Source organism: Solanum stenotomum, chromosome 11 (genome assembly GCF_019186545.1).
Source record: "Solanum stenotomum isolate F172 chromosome 11, ASM1918654v1, whole genome shotgun sequence".
Classification (NCBI taxonomy): Eukaryota; Viridiplantae; Streptophyta; class Magnoliopsida; order Solanales; family Solanaceae; genus Solanum; species Solanum stenotomum.
Genome location: NC_064292.1, coordinates 55,984,723 through 55,997,004, shown reverse-complemented (window position 1 = coordinate 55,997,004; position 12,282 = coordinate 55,984,723).

Below are 12,282 nucleotides of genomic sequence, written 5' to 3'. Positions count from 1 at the left end.
GAAAGATATTAGTAAATAAAACGAATATTTTGTACAACAATCAAATGTGGTATTCTTTCAACCTCAATATATTCTCTTGTCAAAAGGGATTTTGAAAAATATACTCTATATTTTCAATTCCTTTCCCTATTAACCCTACATTGTCTCAATATGTCTCCCACTACCCCTATTACCCCACCACCCCCACTCTACCCTACCCCACCCCCACCAAAACATTAAAAAAAATTAATAGACTTTTCAAAGTTGAAAGTGTAGTCACAATCTTATAAAGGATATGTGGACTCTTACCAATTCGCCTCTCTAGGCTATTTTTTAAATATAGGAAGTAAATAAAAGTGCATTTATGAAACAACCAACTTTTTCTACTAACTTGTAGATGTGTTTAATGAAGCATATAACAAAAGTGTGTATGTACCTAACAAATAGTACTATATACTATACTCTAAAACATATATATAGGTATAGGTCTCATTCATTTTTCTTTGACCTAGAAAAAGAATTTTTCTTTCTACTTCAATGATTTTTCCAACAAACAACACTCACTTCTTGCAAAAAAAAAAAATGTATAAAGTAATAGGTTTAACCAAAGTTATAGAAAAACACATCTTATCTTTCTTTTTTTCTAGTTTCTCATCCATTGTTTGATAGTGGTATAAAAAATTACAAATAACTAGTTTTTAACTCTTGTAATTGAAAAAAATGATAAGTCATTGTCGTAGAGTTTTAAATTGTCACAAGTAAAATTTCAGGATAACATAGAGTTTCGTCTATAAAATTTGAAGGTGAAACTCCTAGATAGTGACTATTTTTTTTAAAAAAAAATGTTTGAAAAGTGGTTAGAAGAAATTGCATGATTTGTCCTTCAAAAGAAGGGTTTTTAAATTTTTGCCACTTGAATGGATTGATCATTAATTTTTGCCTCAAAATCGTGTCTAATGGGGCATAAGTTCTTTATGGATGCGATGCATAATTTGTGGAATATAATTATGATGCGAAAATATAAACTTATGTCCCACGAAAAAATTATTTTCCTTGAGGGACAAAAAATAAACCAGCACAAAATAGCGACAAAAGTGCAAATGACCTAATTAATTTCAGGATATTATAGTGGAGTTTTACAAGTGAAATTTGAAACTCTACAACAATAACTATTTTTTGAAATAACAGGACTGAAAAGTAGTTAATAGTCAGTATTCAAATATATATTTTGCACTCACTTTAGAACCCGACTAATTGAATTTGCACTTGTAATGCCCATTATACGAGAAGAGCTCCCTATTAAGTTTTTTTTTTCTATTATCAGCATTCGAACTTGAAAACTTTGATCAAAGATTGATATTTTTTTTTACATTTCAAATATAAATATCAAATGCTTTCTAGCCTTCTCTCCAAATCTTTTGGGCCATATTTGAAATCTTAAGCTCCATTTTATATTATTTTTTCACATAATAAAAAATAGAAAACAAAAGGAGAAACTTGAGCATAATATCATTAATTATAATTTAATATTTCTCATTCAATATTTTTTTTATCATATAATTAGTTCAAAAATAATTTTCCACACTTGAAAATCATGAAAAATATTATTTAAAAAGTGGGGAAATATCTCTTAGTAGTCTAGATTTGTCTCTATTTTATTTTCCTGAGACAACAAACATACCTAACTGCAGTGATTGGAGCTTGATATATTGGTCTATTTGTCTGCATATAAAATAAAATTTAGCATAAGAAAGAAATAATTTAAATTTTTGTGATTATTAATAAAAAATGAGAAAAAATTCACGTGAAAATCTGAATTATTGTCTGAGGATTTGAAACATCCTCTGCCTAAATACTGTGGATAGTTTTGTAAAACAGTATTTTTTATTTTCCTTACACTATGAAAACCCCACAATGAATTGAAATTAAAAATATAAATAGAAAAACTATTTTGTATAAATTCTTCCTTGATTTTTTATTAATTTTAATTGTAGAGTTCCAATGTTCAATTTTAATATTTTCCATAAATTCTCCCCACAAAATGCTTTTTCTTTATTTGAAGTCGAGAATCAGGGTCGAATATTGTCTAGTTTTTCTTTTCAGTATTGTTATTATTTCTCTTCTATTGTCTTATTCTTTGATGTTATGACTTCTTGTTGTTTCAATTATCGTATTGATTTGTTGTTGTTGTAGCTCTTTTTTACGTTATTTAATTTCAGCATGACTTTCTTCACTGCTGGATTTTCTTTTCATATTTATGTTTGATATTTTTTTGTTTGAGTCAAGGATCAATCGGAAACAATTTCTCTTCCTTCTAAGGGCAAATCATAATGTTGCATAACCCCACTTATGAATATGATGTCATACATTGGATATGTTATTGTTGTTGTATAATTTAACCACGAATATATGTTAGTCATGAGCTATTTAATGATAGATTAACGAGAGAGATTTCGTGCACTATGCTATATTAATTGATTTATATATTTTTTTTAAAAGAAGAGTATTATTGATTTGACTGTGAAACAGTAATGGCCAAAGTATAAGAGTATATATGTACAGAAAACATAAATTATTATTCTTTACTGTGAGATTTTTATGTCAGCAATTAATAAATATATTTTTCGTCAATGATCAATTAATATTATTAGTTAAATGTTTTAATAACAAATAGTATATTATTAAGAATTAAGGTGAACAACCTACTACCACCATTTTTTCAAGCCATCTATTTAATGTAGTAATAAAAGTCCTAATTTAATTAATTAATTAATATTTTTAATTTACATAAAATAAACAGGATTACTTACAATAAAGTCAACCACAAAGAGGAAACTATAATTAAAAAACTTAATCATGACGTTCAATGTTTACATCAAATTAATGGTATTAATTGAGGTTTATTTAATTTCTAGTATAGAGGCTGGTAAAAATTGCATTAGAAGCTTAAAAAAAACAAATTTGGTGAAATCTGGTGTATCAACCATTTATAATTTTTGGTTAGGTAATTGGTTTGATTGATTTAATTTCTTGTTTCATTACTCTATCTCCTTTTCATATTAATTATGATATATAATGCTTGACCCGCGATTCATAAAAAAAAATCGCTCTATCTGCACAAAATAGAGATAAGCATCATAGTATCGTACACACCACCCTTCCCAATGAAATCATAGAGTGCGATTAATATTTTATCATCGATAGATTATCTGTTACAACAAATTAAAACACGTCAATAATCAATTATTTTTATAGTGTTAGAGTATATTAATTTTTTTTTAAATTGAAGATGAATTTTTTTTTTTGGGGGTGGGGGGTAAGTGTACTTATGTTATATACTATATCGAGTATGAGTTTGATTAGGAAGAAAAGACAGATATCAAAAATATTCCTCCATGCAAAAAGCAAAAAGGAAAAAAAAGAAAGAAAGGTAGCAAAGCAAAGATAGAAAGAAAAACTAGAAAAGTGAAATGAATAATAATAATATTATTATTATTTTTCAATTACTTTATAGAAAGTGAATAAATATTATAACTTTGCTTTATACTTAGAAAAAAAAATTCTTTTTTGTGGTCACCTTTAATGAAAATGAAAGCATTATATCTTTACCAAAGGTAGAGGAACACGGACCTTCCAAAAAGTACCTATTGGATTTTGGGAATCACCAAAGTTGATTTGCTCATTTCATCTACCTACCCCCCCCCCCGCCACCCCCACCCCCAAAAAAAAATCGATGTTTATATTATATCAATAGATATAATATATATGTTACATCGAGAACTTTAATATTTACGTTAAATTGATAGAGCCTTCTTGTGGCTTTCACATATACATTTTTAGTTAGATATGAACATTTCTCACTTTGATTCTTAATTACTAATTTTGTTTAGATTTATATATATAGCTATAGTCTATAGATCATCTTATTTGTAAGTTCAAACCTTAGAGAGGATATCTTTGAAAAAGATTAGTCACTTCGTTCAAATACTACAGGGATGAATCATTATAGATGGTCTGATGTTTCTAGAGTTTGCTTATATATATTGAATAATCCGAAAGTTCATCAACTTGTTTGAAATAATAAAAGTAAGAGATTAATACCACAATTAAGGAATGATCCTCTTATTTTAAAGTTAAGTTGTTTTAAATATAAAAAGTGATACCAATTGTCAAGTAGATTAAAATTAAAACGATGCCATATAATTTAAGAGAAGTAAAAAATACTCATTATAATTAAATTATTTAAATTTATATAAATATCATATGCGAGTAAATAATCAAATAAAATAAATGAGGGTAATTAACAACTAGATTTGAGTCCGTAAATGTTGGGATAGAGCCATAGGAGCACAAGCAAAATAATCGGAGACTTTCATTCTCCAATATAGTCTTTATTTGGTTAATATATTTTGAAAATTATTTACTATATGATATATTATCCTTTATGTTGCGTTATTTGATGAAAACACGAAAATTAAGAAAGAAATAAAATAGTATATTTCTACAAAAACTTATTTTTTTCGAGGATTCAATAACTTATGCTGAAACTTTCCAACATACTAAATAATGTTTTCACAACTAAGAAGGCTTTATTGAAAGCTTTAAAAGAGTGAGAAAAAGGGAACGCGTGAGCGTCCGATAATGGAAGAAGGTAAAATTATTTGGGACCTAGTGATCAATTCTTTATATATATAAACATATATATATCCAACTAACGTATGTTTTCCTTTATGTGGACACTCAATATAATTAATTAATTTTTTTAATGTGTTTTTATCTATCTTGAACATCAAAAATGAGAATTTATAATGAACGTTTTCGATGGAGACTATCAAAAAATTGCCAAAACATTAACGATGAACTAATATCAATGGATTTTCGATTGAATGTCCGTAGGATTTTTTATATTTGTAATGATAAGACCAAAAAACAAAAAAGAAAATATGAGTCCAACCTAAGAGGAAAATATTGTTTCTAACTTTTTTATTTCTTTAATACAATGGACACCATCATTGCATCAATAATTGAAATAAAGTTTTTTTTTTTTAAGGATATGGCAATTGGGGGTCTATGAGGATATTATTTTTTTATATATACAAGCACTAAACTTTTGCCCTTTTTTACATAGGCTTTTTGCCTTTGGCCAATTTTTTTTTTTTTTTTCAAGTTTGTACACTATTTTCTACTATAGTCCTATTGATTCATCATGTAAATATGATATGCCTTTTTCTTGGTAATTATGATAGAGTTTGACTATGTTTATTTTAATTCCTCCTTTTTTTATTATATTTATTTTATATAGGTGACATGATTTGATGTTTCAATTTAACTAAAGTAAATCAAAAGCTTACTTTTTTCTTGTGTCAAATGTGCTTTTGCTACATTGACTTATATTTTTTGTGCCTCATAGGAGGAGACCAATATATTGTAGACAGAACCATTCACCTTTTAATTTTGTAAATACGTGAGAGGAAAAACTTGATATCTATTTTAGAAATTGGCTAATCAAAATTGACGTCAAAAATTAAGTTTTACTTTAGCTGGTAAAATATTTCCTGTTGAAGGTAAATCAATTTCTGTTGGTGCAAAACAGAAAATATCAATTAATTTTTTTTATTAAGAATAAAGGATAATTAATTATCATCGTGTGCTATAACCTTTGGTGGTACTTGACATGACTATTATGGAATTTAAATTTTTCAAAAAACAAAACAATATTTTGGGATGTTGTGACCTAGGTATCTATATAAAAACAGCCAAACAAGAACATAATTATCTCCACAAGGATTATTCTGTGAAAAGGTCTTCTCTATAGTTTCATAATTGTACTTCTTAGAATAGATCGAGATTGTAATTGACTAATTATTTCAAAACTTACCAATATTCATCTTATTTAAGGTAATGAAATTTCATGTTTTGTTTTCAATTAAGGAGTAGGGAAATAAAAATATTCAAAAATATTAAGTTCAAATGAAAATCGTATACGTTCATTATATTATAGTCACATAGGTTCAAATCCTAGTAAGAGCTGCAAAGATCATCAGCCTTTAATCATTCATCTTGCTACCTACTCTTGGATATCACAATTTATTTTCATGCATGTTCTTATTGATTTCTTTAACAAAAAAGTCGTTAGAAAGACTTTTTAAATATTTGAATCTAACACGCTTGGTATATTCCAATTTCTCCTAACTAATTATGATATACGTGATTAGTATTTTTTTATGCTTGTTCCTTAAGTATAATTAAGTGGTTCATTACATATATTCTGAAATACCTTCTTTTAAAAGGCTTTTGTTAAGTTTCTCAATAAATGTCTTGGTAGACAATATGATTTCTTGGAATTGAGGTTTTATTAAATTTTATGTGAATATGTCGCTCAATAGCATGCAGCTACATTTTTTTGTGAATCTATCACAAATTCGTTGCTAAGTGGAATTAGTGATGAATTTTGCTAGTTAGCTATAGAATTTAATTGTTACTGATTCATGATATTATAGTATAATTAGTCTATTATAATTTCCAAATGTGACATAATGGAATAAACTCAAAAAATCAAGGTAAGTGCATGTATATCTTGATTCTCCCAAAATCAAAAAATAAATTTCCACACAACATTATTTGATGTAATGTAATTGACTTTAAGGAAAAGCAAAAAGGGTATTTTCTTCTAACTTTATTTGATTTCAAGTCCCTTTCACTTTTTTGTTTGTTTTTTTTAATTTGTTGATTATCACAAGTTTTAAGTTTCACATTTTTATCAATATATGTTTCATAATAATTCAGAATTGTCCTTTTTGAGGCATTTTGACATTTTTCAATTTTGAGATTTCACCATCATTTCATAGGAATATCCATGGTGTAACCTTGAGGAAATAGTACAATCTTCATTAATGGGCCCTAAGGTGGGGGATTAGTACCCTTCTTAGACCAACAATAATTTTTTTTGGAGGGGTACGGGTGGGTGAAAAGATGATAAGATCTTAATATATTTTTAGTCGGTCGATAAAGTCTTACGTTTTTACTCGTCTAATAGTAATAGTTTGCAGTTATTGTTGGTGTATTTTCAATGAATAATAAGTGTGCACTGCACAAGATAGCAATAAGGTCTATGCATACGTTATTAATTTTTAAATCTAATTTGAGAGATTACATCGATTATGTTATTGCATTGACTAAACTTTATATACTTACTAGATAATGTTGCCTGTGCTATGCACGGGCCCAATAATATAAATAGTATGTTTTGGGGCTAATAACTGAGTTTTTGAAGCGACTGTTTGCGTGGATAAAGGAATAAGTTTTTTTATCACAAACATGTACTTTCTTTGACGCTATTTAAGGCATAATAAGACTACCACATACAACATTTTGAAATATTTTATGTTGTCAATTACCATGATTTATAGTATTTTTACGATAGATTCACTTCAAGAATCAGTGGAATTTTTTGTATTTTTTTCAAAACATATTTTATGTTGTCAATTATCATGATTTATAGTATTTTTACGCAATTTTTAAATAAAAAAATTAAAAAAAATAAGACAAATAAATTAAAATGGACCCAATATATGTTATTTTTGTTGTCTCAATTTATGTGACACAAATGAAATTTGGAGAGTCATCCAAATTTTCATATGTTTTTAAAAAAAAATTTAAGTTATGAATTTTATTAGACATTAATTGCATTAATAATCATGTATTAATTTTATATGTAAAAATAAATAAATAAATAAATAATAAATAAATGTGAAAATAAGTGATAGAACTACAATAATGAACAAAAAAAATAAAATGATTGGTGACTGAATAAAAAATATGAATACATTTCAAACAAAAAAGAATAGTGACAAAAACAGATTGTTACATAAAAAAAAAAGACATCATAGAATTTAATATTTTAATTTTAATTATTTTCTTGCAAGCATAATAAAAATGAAGCTCATTATCATCATAATTTATTTATTTCTTAAATGAGATAGTTATATTAATTGTGCTTCATAACAAAAAAAAAATAGAATAGTAAAGAACCAAATGAGTAGCATTGCCAATACATGTAGTTAATTTACTTATACAAACTAAAGTTTAAAAAATCTAGCAAAAGTAGCTACCTTACCAATACAAGTCAAAGTAGCAAAAAAAATTTTAACAAAAAGTAATCCCTAATTATGCTTCAAAAATTGCTTTTCTTCTACTATCTTCCTTTGTAAGTAGATATGTCATCATATTATGTACTCCATATGTCAACCTCTTCATTATAAGCTACCAATTGAATAAATAAAATATCATACCAATTGAAAGTGATTATACCAAAATAAAGAAATAAATCTAAACTATATGTAATATATCTGTAAATGATTTTTTCAATATATTGTGTTAACAATAAATAATAATCATCTCTTGAAATCTCACACATATTGTAATCAAACTATATTATATTTAGCAAATTGACTATTAAAGAGAATTAACTATCACATACTAACAACACATTGTTCATTATTACAAAGTTTTTTTTAATCATACTTGCTTGGAGAATAATAATAGATACATAAATAAAATATTAAGAAAGCATATCCAAATACATAAAAATAAAAAGAGACTTGAGAATGAAATATTTCTTACCTTTCATGTACTTTTTTCGTTATATGTTAGTTAATTCACAAACTAATATGATAAAGAAGAGAAAATATATTCATGAATGTGAATGTGAATTTTCATGAAATTAAATATGAATTTAGATAGGCAAAATGTAGAAAATGAAAAAAAAAAAAAAGACTTGGGAATGAAATATTTCTCACCTTATATGTTAGTTAATTCACAAACCAATATGATAAAGAAGGAAAAGGATAATCTTGAATGTGAATCTCCATGAAACTAAATATAAGTTTATATAGGCAAAATATAGGAATACCATAAGACATCATAAACTTACAAATTAATATTTGGAGGTTATGGACATGAAAATTATGAGTCTGGAATATTATTAAAAATAAAAATTAAAGAGGAGTAGGTCATGGGTAATTACTCCTTGTAAATAAATTAAATAATAAAGAGAAAAACACTTAAAATATTAAAATATTTTATGATTTATGATTTATGATTAGAAGTGAGGCAAACAAAGAAAAAAAGAATGTGAAGAGTCTTTGGTATAAATGTTACTCCATTAATAAAATATATATTTTTAATAAATTAAGTAATTTGATTTTATATATTAATTTAAAAAGAAAAAAATGCCAAAAAATTGAGAAAAAAGACAAATACAAATGGAGGCCATAGAGAAGTGTCACATCACCTTCTTTATGTTTGTCCTTTATATAAATACTAGTTACAGTAGCCCGTGCTAGCACGGGCCCAACATATATTTTTATTTTTTATTTTAATTTATGTGACATTAATAAAATTTTAACGGTCAAACAATTTTTTTTGTATGTTCTTTAAATTTTAAGTTGTTGATTATTGTGGTTAATAATACTTTATATGTAATTTTCAATATTCTCTTTGTCCCAATTTATGTGTCATTGATAGAATTTCGAAAGTCAAGCAAATTTTGTATATGTCTTTTAGATTTTGAAGTTATTTAATTATTATGAGTTATAGTACATTTTACGTATATGTTACTTTTTCTATCCCAAACTATGTGACATTAGTAGAATTTTGAGAGTTGATCAAATTTTTTGTATGTCCTTTAAATTTTGAAGTTGCTAATTATTGTGTGATTTGTAGTACGTTTCATGTTATTTCAAATAATAAATGTTATTTCCTCTATCCTAATTTATATGGCACTAATAAATTTTGAGCTTCAACCAAATTTTATAGATGTCTTTATAATATTTTAGGGTTTAATTACCTCTTTTTGATTTTTAATCCATTAATATGCTTTCTTCACAATTATCAGTAGAGCTACCTTTCAGTGTTGATGGTTTAGCAACATACCCTTAAAAGAACAGACCAACAAAAGCTTCCTCTTATTGCTTATTGTGAGTATTATTAAGTAAAAAGTATTCTAATTAATTCTACTAAAGATCCACTAATTGAATGATGAGAGAAATTAATTAATGTGAGAAAAGTACTGAAAGAAAGACTTAATCCTACTCCATCCGTCCAATAATTATTGTCTATTATACTATTTTGGAATGTCCTACAATACTTGTCCACTTTATGAAATCAATGGATAGTTTACCCCTTATCATTAATTATAGTCATTTTTCAATTATATTTTTTAATACATTATATTTATTCTATTTAAAGAATGATATAGTAATATTACTCTTTTATTTATAATTTCTTAAAAAATATATAAAGTCAATACTAGAGAAATATTATTGGAGAGAGAATAGTTGATATCAGTTACCAAAGCAATACAACTAAGTAGTAATAAGTGGGGCCCATGTTTTCAGAAAATTGTGCGAATTATTACAAAGGGGACAAATTAGTCCAATAGATACAAAAAATGAAATGTAGCTGCACTACTCCTTTAACTAACCAATTGAATTACATTTTCATGTGAAATTACAAAAGTAACATCTGAGGATTTTTTTGTCAATTCCCATAAACGGGAAGCTCCTCACATTCACTCTTATTAATAGTAGTAATATAATAATTTTCAAAGTTAAATTAGATTGTATTAATATGATATTTTAAACAAAAAATTTAAATATGCAAAATCTATACAAAAAGTACTATAAATTGTAATTTTTTTGCATATGAATATGATGAAAAAACACATTGTAAAATATTAGTTAAAATTCTTATAGTTTGACTCTAAAAAGGAAATCATAACAATTAAAAGTGTATAGAGAGAGTAATAAATAGGTAATTAAATTTCAAGAAGTTTAAAATAAAAGGTTGAAAAAAAGAATAAGATAGACAACATATATTAAAAATTGAAAACATATAAATAATAAATGGGCCCAAATAAATACTTGTCATGTGGTAAGTAGTAGATATTCCCACTTATTATATATAGTAATATAGATCGTAAAGTTAATAGAGAAAAATGAAATGTAAATTAGTAATGAGTGAATCATATTGAAGAAAACTTTTATAAATTAGATGGGCAGAAAATTAGGTTTTTCTTAAATATTTTAAATGTTACCTAACTTATGTCTTCATTGATAGGGAAATAGTTATAAGATGTTACAAAAAGTGTCAATAAGAATAAACTTTTATATTACGGTTCAAATTGTGATCTCTTGATCGTGGAATTATTTCCTTAACAAAGTATATTATATTATGCGTACGATTTAAGAATAATTACGTCAAACGACACCAATTTATTTACAACAAAATAGCTAATGTTATTTTCATTTCGACTTCCTTTTCTATTTTTTTCTTATTCCAAATATAAAGCAAAAGAATTTTAAGTTCTTTAAACTTTTCCAATTACGTGCCACCATCAACTTTTTTTATAAAAGAAATGTCTTATCATAATCCCCTTTCAAAGTATAACCCTTTTTCAAGCTATAATATAATGCTTACAAAGGGAGATAGGAAAAATTGAAATACATCTTTTTTTGTTTTTCATATTGTGATATCTTTCGTTGTAAGGTCCATTTAAAGAGTAAACGCTCCCTACAAAATCTTTTCTTTTATATTTGGACTTTGAAGTATTACTCAAACTCGAAATCTCTAACCAAGAATAAAGGAATTATATCTATCATATCCCATCACAATCCTCGGCTAGCAAATTATATTGAAATAAAGTTGATGAAAAATCATAAAAGTCCATTAATTAATTCTCTTTTGAAGACTTTACATTATGAGATTAAATTATATATATCATTATTATAAGAAAAATTTACACCATCTGATTTTCTTTATTTATCCTGACAAGCAGTGGCGGATCCAGGATTTAGAGTCCGTGGGTGCCAAATAAACTTATCGATTAAATTAATTTTATATTCGATTAAATTAAAAACGTCAATAACAATTATAAAAAAATAATGTGCAGCTGTTTTCCTTAAAAAAATGGGCTTGGGGCCTTTTTTTTTTTTACTTAAAAACGTTAGTAGCATTTTTTCAAAAAAATAGGTTCAAATGGGATTCGAACCCGCAACCTCAACCTTCTAAAGTTGCCCTCCTACCATGGCACCATAAGCCAATTTTGTTCTGTGGGTGGCACGCTTTATATTTATATAAATATTATGTATATATACTTATGTATATATAGAGTTTCCGTCGAAGTTCGGGGGTGGCGTGGCACCCCCAAGGCCCTTCATAGATCCGCCCCTGCTGACAAGTAATATGTTTTATTTTAAAAGATTTATCTATAAATATTTTTTGATGACTTGATGATATTTTTTT